The 22,018-nt window shown below is 46.1% G+C and overlaps 1 long non-coding RNA gene across 1 annotated transcript; it reads right to left on the bottom strand.

Moving 5' to 3' along the window:
- Nucleotides 1–14,336: 14,336 nt before the first annotated feature.
- On the bottom strand, nt 14,337–20,242 carry LOC130403869 (uncharacterized). The gene is made up of 10 exons (XR_008904126.1): nt 18,766–20,242; nt 17,793–18,240; nt 17,538–17,610; nt 17,177–17,322; nt 16,237–16,684; nt 15,974–16,046; nt 15,621–15,766; nt 15,108–15,224; nt 14,805–14,890; nt 14,337–14,692 (listed from the first exon to the last, which is right to left on the bottom strand). It is a non-coding gene; the product is annotated as an uncharacterized LOC130403869 (long non-coding RNA).
- Nucleotides 20,243–22,018: the final 1,776 nt, after the last annotated feature.

Here is a 22,018-nt window from a genome sequence, read left to right as displayed (position 1 = left end):
TTCTATAATTTCTGAAGATGAATAAATTACGTGTAGTCCCTAGTGAAGAGATTTATTAATTAGTCTAAGAATATTCCAATAAGACTGGTTCTCTTATTGAGACATCATATGGCAGTCATTTCAACTCTTCATTCACGATCTCCTTCATTTTTGGTTTCTTTGTTAATAAACAACTTCATGAAAAGGATGATTGAACAATCATTCAAGCTCAATCTCAATCGATTTGTGTGAGCACTAGTTTGGCATACAAATAGCACTTATTGAATCATCATAAAGAACCGATCCTAGGTGGTTTGATACGTGGCACTGAAAGACCTTTCATGTCCTGTCCTGATCTCCTCACAAGACAGTGGCCAGTGTTTCCCCCAGCACTGCATGGTTAAGGCGGCCTCTTTAACAACAATAGGGCCCCGCCTTGACTACCTTGACTACTCCCCCCCCCCCCCCTTGACTAAGACATTTTCTGGGGGAAACACTGGTGGCAGGGCCTCTCGCTCAGTCTCAACACCAGCAAGGTACCGTCACCATTGCATCCACCACTGTAGGTTCCCGCCAGCACAATAAGGGCTCTTCGATTGTGTACATCACTCTGCGGTTCCCTCTGACAGTGCCGCGCGCACAGAGGCCTTCTCTCCCTCGCTCATCTTCCGCGTGCGCGATCTATAGCTTCACATTTAATTCAAGGACGTCCTCCCATCAGTGATGCAATAAGCCCGGGCTTGTCTTCAAGGAACATTGATATTCCGTAATGATCGTCGGATGACTTGGGGAAAGTCTGCCTCCTAAACAGGTGGTGATTAGGGCGAAAATGAGAAGCACATTAAATCCACGTGCCGCCGGCGATGGCGTGTCCTGTTTAAGAAACTCCCCGTTTCATTAAAGCTCTATTACGGCGTGTGCGGCTTGTTCATTAGCGGGGGGGCTAATTTACCAAAGGCATTCCTATTATGAAGGGATAACTTCATAACACCGCCCCGACCGTCCCCACTCCTCCCTCCACCCCACCCACACCCCCCACCGCACACCCCACCTTACCAGCTCCATCGTCAGGGGAGTCCGACTCATTAAGAACAATGCAACAAACATGTCTCTAGAGGGTCTTACTCCTGCAGCCTCCTAGCCTGGGTAGCCCCGAATATTCTGCCGGCGATTTGAGTCCGCCCTGCACAAGGGTCTGGAGAAGAGCAATACATTTCTTTCTGCATCCGATACGTTTTTGCAGGAGCCAATCACCAAGCTGGCTTTTCCCCTTGCCGCGCTATTGGCTGGTTTAACACAATGACGACAGGGAAGCGACAGTAAGCAGCCAATCGCGTGCAGAGTCATATGAACTAGGCCCGTTGATCACGCCTCTTGTGCTGAAGAAAATGACAGCAGCTTCTCCAGACCAACGTGCAATCTATGATTGATCTTGCTAGTCTGGCAATAGCCAGACTAGCAGCCTCCCTCACCAGTCCACTTAACACCTGTTATGCACCAAACAGATCACCGGACAGGCCGAAGTTTTCTCCTTTGCCAAAAATAGTGCCACCGCCTTGTGTGATGTCCCCTGAACACGGGACATAAACCGGGATCTAATGGAGGAAACGGCTGGTGCACGGAAAAAGCAGATAGTGAAGCCTCACAACGCGTTGTCTGTGGCGGTGATTCCTCTGTCAGCGCTGTGCTAACACAGAACAGGATCTGGTGATTCAGTGTAAATTGGTGTCATCACTATCCTGTCCCTGTTTCTCTGTCGTCTGCGTTTTCAGCGTATGTGTCTCCAGTGGCTCGTGTGAATTAGCATAGCGCTCGGCTGGACAGAGGGGTATAATTAGCCTCTGTATCACTCAGGCACACCGCCGTGGATTGGCTAATACTTTTTTAGGGTATTAATGATGGATTTTCCTTCATTTTGTCTCACCTCTCCGGCTCAGGGATGTGCAATCGAGGAGGAAGGCGGAGGTCACGCCAAAGAGGACAGAAGAGTAAAAAAGTCGGTGAAGGATGGGGATTCATTTTCTCAGGTGTCAAGCTTCTGGTGAAGATGATGTTTTAGTGAAGATAGCTTTGGTTATGGGAGACTTTTCATGAAATCCAATGACAAGTGGAGATGTTGAGAGCAGAAGGTGATTTATCAATAATGATCTAAATTTGAATTTAGAAAATATAGCAACAAACTAAAGCACCTGCTGTTTTACTTTTGGGCAGATGTGTGTGTGTTGGGGGAGGGTGGGGTGTAAGTTTGTGTGCGTGTGTGCTTGTGTGCGTGCATGTGTGCGTGCGTGTGTGCGTACGAATGTGTTAGGGTTGCCAATTGTCCCGGATTGCCCGGGACGTCCTTTTTATTGGGCTAAATAATTGTTCCCCATACTGGATCTCCTTTGTCCCGTATGTTGACTCCTACTCTGCTCTGATCACCAGACGGCGCTCTCACAGGTGCTAGAGGTGCTGAACAGCAGAAGATCAAGTGCTGATCACGCTACAGGTGAGCTCCTCTGTCATCCAATCACAGGCCTCCTACGCATCAGTTGTACGTGGAGCGTAAATGTGCCAATTCCTGCATAAATAGGTTTTGGACATTTCTGCTGATCGTCGGTTCTGCATGTGTAAACTATGGACATACCTGCAAATACAGATCAAAAAAAATAATGAGCAAGTGCTGTATGTTCACACAACAACACACCCCCACGCTATGGCATCAGGCTAGGACGCCACCTTCCACTCACATCAGACAGTGAGAAAATTGGCAACCCTTGTGTGCGTGAGCATGTGCGAATTAACCCACCCGCCCTCCTAATAAATTACGGCACGGAGCTCAACCGTTCCACATCTGCATCGTCAACATCAGCCATGTAATCACATTCATCACATTGGCTTTGAGGCAGATGCAGTCTGACTTCATTTAAGGTGTAGACACATAACACGTATACAGACCATATATTCTAGCATAATTTCTGTTCAGCCGTTATTCTGTCATATTAATAGATAGAGCTATTCTAAATAGATACTTAGTGCCATCTACTGGGGACACAGTGAGACACCACATCACTGGGATCTCTTCTACACACTGAAAGTGGACCAGAAACTGAACTGGGAACAGCTGTAAACTTCCTTGCTATTTTTATTTTCCTCCAGGTCATTTTAAACTGACTATGCACTCCAGAAAAATGGTGACCCACGTCATTCCATTCATTTTGTCGCTGAAAAAACCATTTTGTTCCAACCAAACTGTTGCAAGACATTATAATAAATATACAAATCGAATATTTACTATTCGATTTGTGTCCAACAATCTGGGTTTTTATTGTGGATCTGCTGGATGAGAAACAAGGAGTGCAATCCTCTGCTGACGCTGAGGTTAACCTTGTTAGCAGCTAATCCTGCAAAAGGCCAGTGAGCAGCTTTCTATCGGGAGCTGCCGCGGAACAACTGCAGTCTGCATATTCAATCACAGGTGGACACGTAAGGTGGAATGCTTGCGTTCTTTCTCGGTAAAATAACTGAATAGTCCAAAGGTATGTGAAAACCCATATGGAGTCACAATCCCAAAACAAACAAGCATCATCCGTCTCTCCATCCAGCTGTCATCCCGATAAATCTGTCCAAACTCTGTATTGATCTTTTCCAAGAGCTATACAAAGGACTGTTTCATGTTTCCATCCAATTCTGAAACCGACCCAATATGTTTCTGCAGCCCTAATGTTGTTATCTTTGCCCTTGATGTTCTTGTGTTTTTCGTATTGTATTTGTGCCGAGCGAGCAGCTCGACTCAAGAGTGCAGAGGAAATTGCAAACTGCACCTATTGGTTGGTCAGCGTGTTTACATCGGATGGGTATTATGTTAGATCATAGGTCGCCCTTTAATGGACACACACCTGTTCATCCCCCCCAAATGCTATGACTGGATGACGCATATTGAGGGAGAGCTGTCAACAAAACAACAATTGTGTTTTGTTCGATTGCTGATGATCTCTGCATCAACAAGACATGTAGTACGGTTCAGTCAACACAGAACCTTGTCGAAATGCAAATCCCTCTCACATTTTAAATGAATGGACTGAGGAGGTATGTCTTCCATCGAAGCCACTGTGGTTCTCATGCTTAAACGAAACAGCATGTCAATCCGCAAAATCTATACGATATCTATTTCAAATGAGCTAATTATCAAAGCACAAATCCTCCCCTTACTCCCTGAGGAGTTCCATGAAAACTGGGGGAAGTTGAGCGTGACGCGCTGAGGAAACGGCTGCTGCCTTCAGGTTTTCCCCCCATGAAGCCGCTTCTTCAGATGCTGCGACACTAATCTAAGCTTCCTTCCTGGCCTGCTCTGTCCTTCAGCGGCTAATCCTGTTAGCAGGAGCCAGTGCGTTATAATCCTCCCACATCGCCCCGATCCTTCGTGGCTCATAGTCTCGCAGCCTCTGTGATGCTGGACCCCTACTGAAGCCCACAGGTAAGCTTAGACTCCCCCTAGAGAGAGAGAGAGAGACACCCCACTACTTTGAAGGCTCGTAGCTAGATCCGCCGTCCCCTGACCTTCCATATTATCTAATTTCCCATGCTAATTAACAGCCCGCTCCCCTGCTTCCCACAGGCCGTGTAAAAAAGTTTCACGCCGTTGCGAAAAAATACGCTCAAGGGAAGATATTCAGGTCTTTTGTGGTGTATGGGGGGAGAGTTGGCCTACTGCGTAGACCGTGGTTTTGCTGTCAAGTGCTTTGCTCTCAGCTTGTAATGTGCGCTGGCTACAGGAATTAAGCGATTGCCACTGGCTACGGTGCTTAGGTATAGGTGAGCAGTTACGAGCAGGCAGCACCAGGAGGACTATCTGCCCTATCCGTTGAGTTGGCTCTCAATCTCGCTTCCTAAAAAAGGAAAACAGCCCAGGAATAATGTGGATGTTGTCTGCAGGTTATTGATCTGTTCAAAACGCGAGGCTTTTTTTGAACTGCAAGCTTTTTTGCAGCGGGCAGATTTAAAACTGAAATCTGCTGCTTCTACTGTGAGCAGTCGCTGGCGACAGAAGCCCTTGGAGGTGTTCTCCATGTGTGTGTTCACACCGTACCTGAGTGGTGTGATCGAGGTTACAGAAGCTCAGCATTAATTGAGAGTGACACTTAGCGACACAAAATCCCAGCCACGCGTTGTGCGTAGCCCAGGGGCTGAAACAGTGTGCGCGTTCCGCTATAAAGTGGTTTTGTATTCGTGATTTCTTCTCTTCCTCTTTTTATTAAAACATGAGTGGCAGAGTTTGGTGCTGCTGCATTTAGACAGCGTAATGTGTTTTAAGTGCAGTGATTATGTGAGTGTGTAAAACCCCAACTGTGTGTTGAATGTGTGTTTTGGGGTGCTTTCAGGATGTTAAGCTGGGTGGGTAAAGTGGTTCCCCAGCCCCCAGAGGCCTGCGAGGAGAAACCAGAAGCACGGCCTTCTGCAGCTGTAAGTACTCAGTCCACATCCTTTCGGTGTGTGCTGTGCGTGTGTGTATGTATTTGTCTGGGAAATATGAATTGTAATGATATACAAATTACATAAGCCTTGTTTATATAACTACTAGCCACTTGAAAAGGCATTTGTATACCTTCTCCCTGCACTAAGAGATGTCCCCCTTCCTCGCTATAATTGAAATGTGTTCAGGTAGTCTGCATTTTGTTTGCGACCGTAGCCATGAAATCTGATGCGGAGCCCAATCTCCTGATTTCTTTGATGTGTAGACTCCTTTAGCTGTCTTGCAGCCTTGCAGACGTGTCCACTTCCCCTCATAGTGTTTTACAAAAACAATTTATTTTATATTTTTTAATCAACAGGAGAAGAAGGTGACATTCAAGGAAGAAAGCAAAAAAGGTGCAGAAATAATATATATTTAATCTTTTCTCCTCGCATATGGCAGACTAGGGAAAATAACTCAAATAAATCATGTGTTGCCTTTGACAGCGGTGACACTAAAAGAAGAGGAGGCGTCTGAGGACAGCAGGTGAGTCTTAATAAATATTAATTAAAGAGATAGTCCCCAGTATTTAGCATCTTGCTGTGCACAAGCAGAGTGCACAAAGTTTGAACTGCCGTGCATGCATGAGTTAACTTCCTTGTCAGAGGCGGCCTCGCTCATGAGTCCAAAAAGAATCCACGGACGTTTCCACTTTGATTCCCTCGACAGGCCAAACAGAGAACAAATGTTATGAGTAATTTTTTGTTCTTTCTTTATTATGTCGACTTATTTTACCTCAGCAATTTCAATGGTTGAGCACCCATTGGGACCCATTGGACTCTCAAACCCAGGCATACAAAACTTTTACGGGGGTTTTATCCAATTGTGTCACTGAAATGGCTGCTACCCTGTGGACTTTCTGCTCCCGGACTTAGAGGGATTTCCAGACAAATGGTCTCCCTGTGATAGGATCAGGAGCAGGGAAGTCTGACTCTGCACACATTAAAAGATAGGGCTTGTTTTGCCGTCATTAGCTCAAAGTCAGTCTGGCTAATCCGCCAGGAGACTTGAGATGGTGTGGCGGTGTTTGGGCCGTGCAAAGTGTCCCCACATCAGCAGAACAGTATGTTCTGAACTGGAGACGCGTTTTGAACACGTTGAGAAATAGCTTCAGCTTTGCAATGGCAAACAAAGTAAAGATCAGACCGCTTTTTTTATTCTGTAGGCTACACCCAAATTACTTATTTGGGTAAATGATCACCCAGAGTATAATTTAAAAAAAAACAATGAGGAAATAAAATTAATACTTTACATTAGTGTTTAATTTCTGATTCGGGTGCTTTTTTGGTAAATGCGCGCCACGATATCTTGAGTGCAAACCTTGTTCACCAAATAGCTTGAATCCTTGAAGCAAAAAAAACAACATAATTATTAAAGAGACGTTTTAACACCACTTCTGAGAGTGTGCGCACCTGATAAGGCACTTAATGCTGCAGTGCAGTTGTTTTCAAATAATTAAAAGAATGTGTGTTATGTAATATTGATTTGCTCAGCTCCTGTGTTCCTTCCCATCCTAGTGCCCAGCCCAGGGTTCTGACATGGATCTCCCACAGCCTGGCCCACGCTCTCCCCCAGCCGGCAGGACTCGCCAAGCCTGATAACAAGGTGCGTTCAGCCCCCATGGCTCAAGGTGTTGCACTGTACTAGCTAACACAGAGAGAGAGAGAGAGAGAGAGAGAGAGAGAGAGAGAGAGAGAGAGAGAGAGAGAGAGAGAGAGAGAGAGAGAGAGAGAGATTTGCAATCCCAACTGTAACAATGATATCATGTTTCTTTCTTTATGTTCAGGAAGAAAATGAGAAAATCAGGTAACATTCCTCTGTGTGTGTGTGTGTGTGTGTGTGTGTGTGTGTGTGTGTGTGTGTGTGTGTGTGTGTGTGTGTGTGTGTGTGTGTGTGTGTGTGTGTGTGTGTGTGTGTGTGTGTGTGTGTGTAGCCTACATTTGTCAGTTTTGTGCACATCTAAACATAGTCAATGTGATTATTAGTACAGTCCGTGATATCTCTGTATGAGTTACATGTCTTTTATCTCTGGAAAAACAGCAATCCGGAGCCAAAGTAAGTAATTATGCAGAGCAAAAGCTTTTACATTAGCGCTACAGTATACCAGGCAAAACTATAGGTCTAAATAGCAGAGCCGTTCAGAAATCCAAGCGATCATCAATCACACTGATACATACTGTAAAAAAAGTTAGTCTAAACACTCATCAGTGAATGTAAGCAAACCATTGTTACATTATTGGTGCTTTCGGCTTTTAGTGTCAGCATGGGGGCAATCCTTTATCCTTAGGCCAATGTCCATAGTAGGCAATACTATGCGCAGGGTTTGTATTTTGGCACTCTCCCTTATACCTTGTTTGTTTTGGGGCTTTGTTTAGGCTTCACGTTTGGCTACTAAGCTTTTTTCACTACTGCCACTACTGCTTTTGCTTGACCCTACAGCGCCCTCTAGTGTACAGCGTCTGAGGGATTCTTGTTCATCACGGAAATGTTCTTGGTTATCCCGTTTTTTACAGTCAAGGTGTGATGGGCTGGATTGTCCAAGGGATTGAAAAAGTGGTGCCGCAGCCAGATGAGAAGTACAAGAAGCAGCCAGAGCAAGAGGACGACGTGACGGAGGTACTGAAGGAAAACCTCCCGATTCATGGACTAAAGAATGCACCCTTTGTGTGGCTGGCTGAATTATTGTTATGCACCATAGGAGGTCAACTTCTTTTAAATGTTTTCTCTCAAAAGTGATGTCATCTTGATTTTGAAACGTGGTTGCTTCTCCTTTAGGTGCATTACGTCGCAGATGTACCAGGTGAGAAGAACATGCATCCATCATGTGCAAATAACTCTCATTGAAGGTATATATTGGCTGTAAACACTCTACCTCCCTTCCCTATTCCTCTCTCTCCCTCTCCCTCTTCCCCTATTCCTCCCTCTCTCTCTCTCTCTCTCTCTCCCTTCCCCTATTCCTCTCTCTCCCTCTCCCTCTCCCTCTCTCTCTTCCCCTATTCCTCCCTCTCTCTCTCCCTTCCCCTATTCCTCCCTCTCTCTCTCCCTCCCTTCCCCTATTCCTCCCTCCCCCTCTCTCTCTCTCTCTCTCTCCCTCCCTTCCCCTATGCCTCCCTCTCCCTATTCCCCTCCCTCTCTCCCTCCCCCTATTCCTCTCTCTCTCTCCCTCTCCCTATTCCTCTCTCTCTCTCTTCCTCTCCCCCTCTCTCCCCCTCTCTCTCCCCCTCTCTCTCTCTCTCTAGATGCTGAGCCTCTCGCCCACATCCCCGTGGTGGAGGTGGAATCGGACCCGGAGGAAGAGGAGGAAAAGCCTCTCCAACTGCAGCCCAGGTCAGTATCTAAGCTGGCAGAGGTAGAGGGGACAGTGCTGTCTGACCCTCCTCAAGAGATGGGACAGTGGGGATAATGCACATTTGGCCATGTGTATACGTGCATGTGAACGTGCACATGTGCGTCCCCAACAGGATGATGGAGTGGCTGAAGCAAGGCATCGAGAAGGTGGTTCCTCGGCCCGAGATCTACATCCATGTCCCCCACGAAGGCGCGGCCCAGAGTCAAAAGAAAGGTACACGGCCAGACCCCCTCTCCTCCTGCGGTCGTCCGTGGTGTTCCCTAATCCTGTAGCTCCAGCACCCATGAGCAATGTGGCCATAGTGGCTGCTAAGCAAAAAGCGGGCTCTGTTAATGAATCAGGGGCGGCGGGCCGTTACTGAGACAAAGTGTCTCCTCTTCTTCTCCCCAGCTGAGGAGGCTCCAGCTCCGGCGGGCGACACGGAGAAGTAAGCACCACAGCCTTCTGCTCAAGAGTGATTTCAACTCGTGTGGTAAAGCAGACATACATCTCGCTTTATTTCTCTTCAGAATCCGAGTGAGCGGTTCGTACATGGAAACCGATGGTTTTATAGGAGACATGATGGCATGTATTAGACCGAGCGCCTTCTTCTAAACTTTAGTGTACAACGAGGTGCTTTATTTCAGTTTAACTGCCGTGTTGTAACAGCTAAGCACAAAATAATACCCTGAAACCCTGTTTCCAACGAGCAAGATGTTAGGCTAGTTCAGCTAAATGGGGTTGGATTCACTCCCGCCCTGCATGTTTAAAGGTCCACTGTTCCAGAGGGAACATTGTGCCCTTAACCACTATACCAGACATTGTGTAATGATGACCTTCCCTGCAGTGTGGTAGGCTGGATCGTTGGAGGCATTGGTCGCATGCTGCCCCAACCTGTGCTGAAGAAGGTACGTCCATCTTGTGGATGCGTTACAAAATGACAATAAGTAATGTCCATCATTTTCCGCGTTGTAACGATTCATCTGGATATATTTATGAGCATTCCTGTGTTAACGTACAGTTTGTCTTCTGTTGCAGGACAACAACGATGGAGTGGAGAACAGTAAGTACAATGCTGCTGGCTAATGTTCAAATACACTAGCGCCACATTCAGTACCAAACAGCCTCTACCACTTCATAAAATAGGACTCAGGCGAGGCATGTTCAATATTAATCAATCTAAAAGAGAATTGAAGAGCTTCACATGCGGAGGTGACTGATTGGCTGATGGGTTCGTTGCTGGTGCATAAACAGGGAAGGTCTTAGAAGTCAAGCAGTGAGGACGACTCTAACCCAGGCTCCTCTTCTCATTCTGTTTCAGGAGCCATGAGAGCCCCTTAAATTAAAGGAGAAGACAGGGTTGGACAGAGTCCTTCACTCAGAAACAGATGCACTTTAGCAGAGCAAGCAAGACAATCGCACAATGGAGCCAGTTTCTACAGACACCTGCACCATCTATACTAAGCAGTTATTTACTCTTATTTGCCATAGTAAATTACTATGTTAGGCTATAATGGTTTAAAATACGCCCACAGCTAAGTATATCCTGTATGTTGTTTATGTACATTATGTAACACGATAGTGACCAAGATAATCCACTGTGATATCTTCAGATCGAGATACAGTTGCAATAGGACATGTTAATGTTCGAGAAAAAAATCGAAATACACCATTTAATATGTCCCTCTTTATTTAGTTATTACAAATTGTAATTTTTTTTGAGCTAATTGATGTCAATGATTATCAAGTGTAAAAAATATGCAATGTAAACTTTACATACCAGGCAGCTCATATTGATGTATGATGTATGAATTTATAAATTATTTTTTTTGCACCTATCAAGTAATCAACCCATCAGTCAATCAATCAATACATTGAACTGTCACTTCTAATACATTACACTGCACTTCTTAGAAATAATATATCACAAAATTCTAAAGATTCAGACACATCATAATAAAGACATCGTAGTCGACTGTTTGTGTCACTTTGAAATGTTGTTACATTGAACTTCATCGCACTATTTTCAAGAACATGCCTGAAAAATGTTTACTGCAAATAATGCTCTGTGAGAATGTGTTTACTGTCATTCTCTCCAATTAAAAGATGTGTACTACAAGCTCGCACTGCTGACTAACTGACTCTAGCTGTTGTTGACTTTATGTAACAAGAACGCTATTCTGGCTGAATGTTCTGAAAACATATTTCATTTTAGCGTTTGGAAGACCAAGAAGGCTTTGGGCCTATGACTCAAACACAGATGCCATAGTGGGGTAAACAGAGCTTTTGCTCATAACCATATCACATATTAGAAGCACACACACACACACACCGTGCAGACACCCAAACACACCGTGCACACACACACACACAAAAATCGTACCTACACACACAAACACTAATAACTGCACAGACAGACACCACACACACAGATTCCAACAAGACCCAGTATAATCCTGCCTCCTGTGTGATGTGCAGTCATCATAGTCCAGGACCCATCAGACATGGTCCTGGAGGAGGTGGACCCAGACTGGGACAAGAAGGAGCGGGTCCAGCAGCCCCCCCAGGAGAACCAGGTACGACCACAGGGCGTAGAGAGAGAGAGAAATAGTGAGAGAGAAAAAGTGAGAGAGAGAGCGAGCGAGAAAAAGTGAGACAGACAGACAGACAGACAGACAGACAGACAGACAGACAGACACAGACAGAGAGAGAGAGAGAGCAACATATGTAGGACTTGTAAATTGTAATTTTTTTACTCTTAAAAAATATTTACACATATTAAAAGTTGCGTTGCTATTTGGAAGGAGTTGCCGGCGGAAGATGCGGGGACACAGACTGGCACCATCGAGGGCCAGGCGGGGCAGTCCATGTTGGCCCAGATGGAGGAGCGGTAAGGGGCTGCTAATAACACCAATCAGTCGCTTCGATTCTGTCACTGATTAATCAAGTAATCCCGTCTCATCATGTCTTAACACTCCTGTCCTTCCCTTCCCCGTCATGAATTATTCATGCTATTAGTGAGGTGTCCTCCTCCTCCTTTTTTACAAGACAGGGGAATACGTTATCGACCCTAGATGTACAAATGGGTGTTGAAGCTCTTGAAAAGTGACCTAGGTGTCACTAGAACCGCACTAACACCGCATCAGCCCATTCCAGAACACAGATTTATTATGAATAAGATGGACAAAAAACACAAAAGCTGCTCCGCTGACCTCCACTGCCGTGTGGAGCCTCACGGTACTCAAAGCGCAGAGGCACCCCCACGGCCCCTGACCCCCTGTGCCCCCCCCCAGGCTGCAGCGGGAGCGCCTGGAGGCCGCCCGCATTGCGGAGGACTTGGCCTGGAGGGCGGCCGAGGCGGCGGTGAGGCAGCTGGAGGAGGAGCAGCGCACCGCCATCATCGTGGAGGACCCGCCTCCGGAGGCCAGCGAACAGTAAGCCACGCCTTCCTCTGAACGCTCTCACTACGGCCACAAACCCATGCTGCTGCTCCGTGTAGGTCCGTGTGATGGATGTGATCGCTGTACTGATGGGGGGGGGGGGGTCGATGATGGTGGTGATGGTGGTGATGGGGATGGTGATGAGGATGGAGGTGGAGAATGAGGATGATGGTGGTGGGGTGGTGGGGCTTATAAAAAGGTGAGCAGTGGTCTGTAAACAAAAGCGCTATGTAGGAATGTTTGGTTGCTGCACGCACACACACAAAGACATACACACACGTAGTGCTAACACAAAGGGAAACTCATGTACACATTCACACCCAATGTGATGCCACAGAGTTCAGGGTCAACACCTTCCGGTGCGACTCCTATAATTCTGCCTGTTTGTTTTGAAAAGACTGCCCAACATCCTGGAAGAGGAGAACGAAGACGAACCAGAGTAAGTCAGATTTTCCTTCATTAGCCTATGCCTCACGCCCAGCCACCTCTCTCTCTCCCCCCCCTCCCCGTTGTCTTTCCTGGGCTAAAATCTGGCCCACTTCTTCCAAGAGGCACCGATGTAAACACAGCCAATGCAACTCCCTGCAATCACTTGTTAAACCGAAGCTATGCGTCCAGCTTTCCGGGGCCTGGGGGTGTGTTCTACTTGGCCGCGTAGTGCTAGGCTCGTACTGGAATCAATTACAGCAAGCAAAGTACTATCAATAACTGTTCACCAAATCGTGTTTCTAATCAACGTGTGTGCACCACGCTGTTAGAGAACCGTACACTCCAGTTTATGAAGGCATTAATAACTGCCGCATTCCCCTGTGACCGTTAGTCTTTCTCCTCCCCCATAGAGAGGCAGTAAAGGGTGCCAGCGAGCTCCACAGAGAGCCAGTACAGGGAGCCAGAGAGATATAAACATGGTGGAGATTAGCAGGACACCGATGGCCTAAGAGCACCGCTAGGGGGCGCCACTGGGTCGAACCTGAATTTAATGGTGGTTGTGGTTGATTAGTGACTGGTGATAGAAGAGAGATAGCTATTTGTAGAGGGTAGCAGCGACAAAGAGAAATGAGGCAACTCAAATCAGTGTCAACGGAAATAGACCCATTGCAAAAACTCCCTCTTTCCCATCCATTAGCAGCATTAACAAAGGCCATTGTGTACCTCACTAGAGCGTCATCTGAACGATGTGCCCTAAACTAAGTGGTGAGAGACTGCTCGCCTAAAGCTATGCCAAGCAACTGTATACGCCCCTTAAATGGTCAAGAAAACTTACATTTCTCATGGATTTCAGTAATTTTGACACTCACATTTAATCATATCTTATACTCCACGTACATCATGATCGTTTAAAAAAGTAACTTAATGAATGAGAAAAGTAAAAATAGTGGGAGGGGAGGAGTAGAAAGGTTAGGCTAGAGGGTAGGAGGGAGGGTTAAAGTAGAGTTGAGGTTAAGCTGAGGGTAGAGGGGAGGGGAAGGTAGGATAGAGGTGATCTTAAGGTTAGGGGAGTGGGAGGTTAAGGTGAGGGAAGGGGCAGGTTAAAGTAGAGGGTAGAGACGAGTTTAGGGAGAAGGGAGGTAAAGATAAGGGTAGATGGGGGACGGGGGACGTTAAGGTAGGGTTAAAGGGGACATATACCACCAGGTGTGAGTGGGATTTGCCTTACAAGCCGTTTCGAAAATCTGCCCCATATGACATCACTAGTGGGCGTGGCCACCTAGATCTGTGCTGGATAGATCAGTCTACCGGCCTACCCAGTGGACTGAAGTAAACGTTGCTCATCTATCCAGCACAGATCTAGGTGGACACGCCCACTAGTGATGTCATATGGGGCAGATTGTCGAAACGGCTTGTAAGGCTAATCACACCCACACCTGGTGGTACAATGTCCCCTTTAAGGTTAGAGCAGTGGGGATTTCTTCTATGCTAATTCAAGGGAGTTTTCTTGCGCTTGTGGGGGCTTGGGTAAAGGGGGGGTGTCATAAATATTTGGCCTGTTCAGCCCTTTGAGACTAATGGTGATTAGGGCTATACAAATAAAATTGAGGAAATTAAGGTTAGAGAAAATTGTTTTATGGTAATAAAAAGCCACACAAACAGGCAGGATTTTATCTGAATTTATTTTACAAACACACTTGGTATACATTTTATGCATGTGAGTGTTTGCACATTGAAACATTTTGGCAAAGCGTTGCATCCAAACACAATTTGAAAAACCATTAGAGCGGTTCATCGTGAACCAGCCAGGACTCAACCATCTCTCCCTAACTCTGTCCCTAACACTGAACCCTAACTCCTCAAAGGACAAGGAACACTCCCACGGTGGGAAGGAAGGAACCCCTGGTGGAACACGTTAGCATCCCAACGTGCAGCAGATGGTGACAAAGTCACGTTGTGTGAGTGTAGGAGATGAATCCACAGGCCAGCGATGATGAGCTGTGATGAGGCACCATTTGTTGGTCACTGAAATATTGCCAGAGGATAAAATGCAGCGTCACGTTAAACAGGTTATTACAATTGTAGTTAATTAACACATTATCCTAGCTCATGTAATCTTCAGCAGAGGACTACTGACCTGAAGGGCTTTAGCGGTTAAGAGATTCAGGTGTGAAACAGCTCAGGTGTGTCCTTCCCAGACTGAACACAGCACTTCAACCGTGCCTTGCAAAAACGGATGACATCGATCATTGACATTATTCAAAATGAGACGACATTCAGGTATTTAGCAGACCCTCTTATCCAAAGAGACTTGTGATGACATGCATTCTGACGCATGTCATTAAATGTATTCTGCCTTGGGGTTGGAGCCCAGTGCCATCTGATGGAGAGCCCAACACCCCATCCTGCCCAGTATCAGCACCATCAGTACCAGATTCACCTTCAGGATGCACAGCTTCAGCACTCTCTCCTCCGTGGTCAGCCCTGTAGAGTTGGGTGTCACTCGCCCCACCAGCAGGGAGGTCCTCCAGCCTTCAGCTCCCCTCCTCGTGGAAGTCTGGGCGTAACAAACGGAGGTAGTTTGGCCTCAATGTCTGGCAACCTTCACAGTGGTAGTTTTGCTGCTCTGGTAACATGCATCAGCAGTTGGCTGGCAATATCAGTGGTTTGAGCGTTCTGGTATCAGTGGTAGTTTGATGGTCTGGTAAGACACAGCACTGGTATGGGCAGTCTGGTATCAGTAGTAGTTTGATGGTCTGGTAACAAAGCAGTGGTTTGTCAGGTCTTATATCAGTGGTAGTTTGATGGTCTGGTAACAAAGCAGTGGTTTGTCAGGTCTTATATCAGTGGTAGTTTGATGGTCTGGTAAGACACAGCACTGGTATGGGCAGTCTGGTATCAGTGTTAGTTTGCTTGAATGTCTTGGAGTAGACTACAGTTTATGCCAACTTACGAGTCAAAATGGCAGGTAGCCTCATGGTGTTCCTCCAGATGCACGGCTCCTCCTTCAGGTCTCGGGGTTCCTGGTCCGGTGAACGCCATTAGCTGAGCCATGGGTGGGTGGGCTTCATTCTTTGGAAGGCATTCTGAACTGAAGTGCTGGATGGAGTGTAAAAGATGAGGAAAGATTAAAAGAGATTTGTTTTAATATTTGAAACCTGCCCCAACATAGGTACTCTGGAAACCATCGTGTAGGACCAAGCATCTTCAGTCATTTTTTTTTTAAAAGTGTGAATTCAAGAGTGCACTACTGGTTGTCACATGACGAGATTGAGAATTCAATGTTGACCAACAGCTGTCATTTACCTTCCAAAGACCTCAAGCAGTCCCATTGCTGTCCTCCAAGGGGATCCTGGTGGGTCCTCTGCAGCCTTCACATCTAGAGCAGAAATTACTTGGAGGCTAAATAAAAATATAAACCTAGGGAAAAGTTCTAAATAGTTCCCAAAATAATTCTGGTCAAAAGGATGGCTGAAGAGACGAAAGTAGGAGAGGTTAAATGGCTTGTTTAGCGGAAGTAGTAGTAGTAGTAGTACTCTATATTGCATTGAGGCGAGTGTGATAATCACCTCGGAGACGGATGTCTCGACCCCACGAGGGATGTCCTTCCCCAGCAGGTCCTCCAGCACTGATCGCCATTAGCTGCCCTCCACCACGGCTCCTGTTCTGGGAAAACAATAAGACGGTTTCACCACAATGTCTGGTAACAGTGATAGCTCGGTCAAAACATCTGGTAACAAAAACCCTTGCACTTGTAAAGTGGTAACAAATATCCAACTTTAGGTTTACATGTCAACGTATTGAGTAATGTATAAACTATAGTAGCAGCAATAGGGGCAAAAACAGCTCACTACTCGGATCACCCAAGATATTACCTCATATCACAGAATGAAAATCAGAACTACTAATAAGGAAAAACAAAAAACTAAGATAATAATCTCTGGCCTTTGGCGTTTCAGAACAGCTTGGTGATCAGCCTCGGTCCATCCTGGTGCCCCATGCCTTGCCCAGGAGATCCTGTGAAGTCAGACAGCATCTTTATAAAAACGTTCACAGCCTTCTTGTTTCGTACAGGATGTACATGTGATTCAATCTCGGAAGACAACGTGCTATAACTAAATAGCTGTGCTATAACTTAGTAGCTTTATTTATTAACTAGAGACATACAGGTTGGCTGTCTTAAGAAAGGCAAACTTCCACACAATGAAGGTACTGAACCAATCACAATTGCATCATACATTTTCAAGAAGGCGCCCCCCTCCTCGTGGAAGTCTGGTCGTAACAAACAGCGGTAGTTTGGCCTCAATGTCTGGCAACCATCACAGTGGTAGTTTTGCTGCTCTGGTAACATGCATCAGCAGTTGGCTGGTAATAGCACTGGTTTGAGCGTTCTGGTATCAGTGGTAGTTTGATGGTCTGGTAAGACACAGCACTGGTATGGGCAGTCTGGTATCAGGGGTAGTTTGCTCGAATGTCTGGGAGTAAACTACACAGTTTATGCCAACTTACGAGTAATACTTGGCGGGTAGCCCATGGTGTTCCTCCAGATGCACGGCTCCTCCGTCAGGTCTCGGGGTTCCTGGTCCGGTGAACGCCATTAGCTGAGCCATGGGTGGGTGGGCTTCATTCTTTGGAAGGCATTCTGAACTGAAGTGCTGGATGGAGTGTAAAAGATGAGGAAAGATTAAAAGAGATTTGTTTTAATATTTGAAACCTGCCCCAACATAGGTACTCTGGAAACCATTGTGTAGGACCAAGCATCTTCAGTCATTTTTTTCTCAGAAATCTAGAAGTGTGAATTCAAGAGTGCACTACTGGTTGTCACATGACCAGATTGAGAATTCAATGTTGACCAACAGCTGTCATTTACCTTCCAAAGACCTCAAGCAGTCCCATTGCTGTCCTCCAAGGGGATCCTGGTGGGTCCTCTGCAGCCTTCACATCTAGAGCAGAAATTACTTGGAGGCTAAATAAAAATATAAACCTAGGGAAAAGTTCTAAAATAGTTCCCAAAATGATTCTGGTCAAAGGGATGGCTGAAGAGACGGATGTAGGAGAGGTTAAATGGCTTGTTTAGCGGAAGTAGTAGTACTCTATATTGCATTGAGGCGAGTGTGATAATCACCTCGGAGACTGATGTCTCGACCCCCACGAGGGATGTCCTTCCCCAGCAGGTCCTCCAGCACTGATCGCCATTAGCTGCCCTCCGCCACGGCTCCTATTCTGGAAAACAATAAGACTGTTTCACCACAATGTCTGGTAACAGTGATAGTTCGGTCAAAACATCTGGTAACAAAAACCCTTGCACTTGTAAAGCGGTAACAAATATCCAACTTTAAGTTTACATGTCAACGTATTGAGTAATGTATAAACTATAGTAGCAGCAATAGGGGCAAAAACAGCTCACTACTCGGATCACCCAAGATATTACCTCAAATCACAGAATTAAAATCAGAACTACTAATAAGGAAAAACAAAAAACTAAGATAATAATCTCTGGCCTTTGGCGTTTCAGAACAGCTTGGTGATCAGCCTCGGTCCATCCTGGTGCCCCATGCCTTGCCCAGGAGATCCTGTGAAGTCAGACAGCATCTTTATTAAAACGTTCACAGCCTTCTTGTTTCGTACAGGATGTACATGTGATTCAATCTCGGAAGACAACGTGCTATAACTAAATAGCTGTGCTCTGACTTAGTAGCTTTATTTATTAACTAGAGACATACAGGTTGGCTGTCTTAAGGCAAACTTCCACACAATGAAGGTACTGAACCAATCACAATTGCATCATACATTTTCAAGAAGGCAAGTTCTGGAGTTGCCCCCCCCCCCCCCACTGTGACCAACAACATTCATCAGTTTAAAAAAAATGACATCATAACGGCAAGATAACATCACACGTAACAACCACCAGAAACAGGAGGTGAAGCAGCAACTTTTTAATGCTACTCTTACACTACAATTACAATATTTGACCAACTATACCATTTGATTCATGCAGATAACATTGAACAATTCCTTTTACTTCTGAAGTCTAGTAGAGACCACATCAACTACAGAAAGTTATTCAGCCCAAGCCCTGAAACTGAAAGTGCCCTTACCGAACCGTTATGGACTTCTTAGACCAGTGGTGACAGCAGGGAGGTGTGGAGCTGGGTGTGGAGGCAGACACCTTGGGACACAAACTACAGGGACAAGTTCAGCTCTGTACAGTTATTTAGTCGACATTACTGTATAAGCATGTGGGACATGGTTCCATGATTTTAGCTGTTGTTTAATTTCGGAAGGTGACACTACTGTTCGCCACAAAAGTATAGTAAAAAAGTAATTCCTTGCAATTTGGTAGGGTTTAACTGACTCACATCCCAGATATTTACCTCACTAGCATCAATAGTTCAATCAATAGTTACTATAATAGTAAAATGATACTTAGCCACATTCAGCTGCTGGGATGATCGTCTTCCGTAGTATGAAAAAGCCAAATTTGCTCCATTCATATTCGCAACTCAAAAATGTGCGCGCAAGAGTATTTCGATTTCGGTATGCAGTTGACTTAAAAGTATAGCGCAGTTAGCCAAGTCGTCGGTAAAATTATAAACGCAAGAGAAATTCGTCAACTAATTTAAGGTTTTAGAATTATGCCCTACCTAAAGCACAAGACAAAGATGCCAGATGGTTACAGATATAAATCAGGTACTGCCAGAGGACCCAATAGTGTGAACACATTAGTGATGAGGTTACGCAAATGCCAATCCTGATCGTACTGCCAGATGACCCAATAGGGTACCCTCGTTAGTGATGAGGTCACGCAATGCCAATCCTAGTCATAATGCCAGCTCCCCTGATCAGGTGACTCAACAGCCAACCAACTACTGACTTTGGTGCTAGAATGTTTTATGAAATCAATGCCAACCATAAAGGAAACCAAATTAAGTGCCCATATTGGCCTCCATTGTTCTGCAAACTGCAAACAACTAACAGACCTCTGCAGAAAGCTCAACACCTTCCAACTGGAATACCAACATTCCAGTACAAACCAAACCAGCAATAAGTAACGTAACCAGCACCTCACCTTGAGCTGAACGAGGATGAAGATCTTGGGGTCGATCGTCTCATTTCAAAATACAGCCAACAGACTTACCTTGAGTCGATCTAGTAGTTTGTTGCCGTTGGTTTATGTACAGAACTAATAATCAAACAAATTGACTAGCAATAAACAAGGCTTAGAACTGTACAATAATCTTATAACCATCATGTTTGGTAACCAAATTTAACCAGAATATCGTAAAAACTGATATCCCTTACCTCAGACCACTTTTATAAATTTTCCAAATATTTACAGGTATAAAGTATTTTTTAGAGAAATAAACCATTAATCTTGCCTCCCCTTGACAGAGCTACAGACATGAGATCCTCTTACACCTATTGCCCACTTCCTTTCTACTCTCCAAACGTTGCAGTCACATTGCATGATTGTTGCCTTAATGATCTGGGTGTGGTGTTGATGACCAGAGATGCATGCTAGGATAACGTGCCGTCTGAAGAACACAGTTCTGTAGATGTACCCCCTCAGAAGGAACCAAGTGTTTAAGAGGCCGTCGTAACGTTAGTTACGTGAGCGGGAATGTCCTTCAAGATGTTGACGGAACTCCCCTGAGGAGAAACGCATGGGACAAGATGTGAAGGCTCCTCCTCTCAGCAACTAGAACATAACCTGGTGCCTGCCCCTGAGAACCATGGAGCATCTGTCAACGTTCCCCTCCATGCATCTCGAAGCCGTAGCGACGGTTTCTCTACCTCCACAGCTGGAGGAGAGCACAATTGGAGTTCGGAATGGGTCCTTCTTGGGGTATTTCCAGGTTGGATTCTGATTTTGAGGGGAACCATCTTCCAGGCCCAGCTGGCCTCGCCCAATACTGGCTGTCGTTACATCAGTTACACAAAACTGGAACATCCTTCAGGACCATGACAGGGACTCCCCAAAGAGAGACGCAAAGGGTAGGATGAGAGGGCTCCAACAGCTCTCTCGAGGTCGTCCTCAGACGAGCCCTCCATCGTTGCTTCCAGTCATCCCGATTCTCCATACATCTGGCCAGTTCATTGGTACTTTGCGCTCCTGCATCCTTCTTGAGTACATCCACGAATGTGAGTCTAGGACGTCCTCGAGACCGATGCCCATGGGTTGGTTCCCACAGTACCAATTTGCTGGCTGGCCGTTCTTGGCGTCTTTGGCAGTGTCCCGCCAGTCTCATTCTCCTGGCAGCTCCTTTATCACTCACCCTTGGTATTCCTTCATACAGGATCCTGTTGGTAACATGTGTACTCTTGCTGATGTTAAGTACTGCACGCAGCATTCTGGTGTAGCACCCATCTAAAGACTTCTGCAAGGTTGGCTTCAGGGACCAGCATTCGCTGCCGTAGAGGAGAACAGACTCTACCGTTGCTTTGAAGAAGCTGAGTTTGATTTGACGGGGGAGGTTGGAGTTCCACACACAGGTCATGCCGTTCAGGGCCCTCCATGCGAGTGCCTTCCTCACCTTTAGGTCCTGCTCGGTTGAGTTGACCCATGAGCCCAGATACTTGAAGTCCTCGACTTCCTTCAGCACAGTGCCACCAGTTGCTGTCAGCGGTTGATGCTCCGGTGAGATGTTGTAGGTGATGACCTTTGTTTTCTTGGCATTTAGCCTAAGGCCAACCTTGGCACACTCCAGCTCCACTCTGTTCAGGAGTTCCTGCGCTTGCTCCACGTTGTTGGAGAGCAGGCTGATGTCATCCGCGTAGTCCAGGTCTGTCAGGATAACTGCAGGGTGTCGCTTTGACCTCCTTGGGGTTAGGGTGAAGCCGAGGCCCTGCTCCCGCCCACTAATGGCTTTTCTGAGCGCATAATCCAGGACAATGATGAAGAGGTAGGGGGCTAGTGTGTCCCCTTGCATTACTCCAGCCAGGATATCAAACTCCTCAGTGTTGCCATCTGGGGTAACCACCTTGGACCTTGTTCCTGCGCACATGGTCTCAATAGCCCGGAGTAGTTTGGGAGGAACACCATAGGCCTTAAGGATCTTCACCATCGTGCCTCTATGGATAGAATCAAATGCCTTTTTGAAGTCGATAAAGCACAGTACAGCTGGCAGGTTATCCTTCTTCACCTCCTCGATCATTCTCCTTAGTGCCAGGATCTGGGCTGTGGTGGTTCTCCTCTCGCGAAAGCCATTTTGGTTCTCCCTCAGGTGAGGGTCGACGGCGCTCCTGATCCTGTTCAGTATCATGCGGTTGTATATCTTTGCCGTGATACATGTCAGGCTGATGCCTCAGTTGTCTGGCTTTGAGAGGTCTCCTGATTTAGGTACTGGGATG

This window comes from Gadus chalcogrammus, chromosome 14 (genome assembly GCF_026213295.1).
Source record: "Gadus chalcogrammus isolate NIFS_2021 chromosome 14, NIFS_Gcha_1.0, whole genome shotgun sequence".
Taxonomy (NCBI): domain Eukaryota; kingdom Metazoa; phylum Chordata; class Actinopteri; order Gadiformes; family Gadidae; genus Gadus; species Gadus chalcogrammus.
The sequence above is the reverse complement of the archived record's forward strand: the minus strand, read 5'-3'. Positions and strand labels throughout refer to the sequence as shown.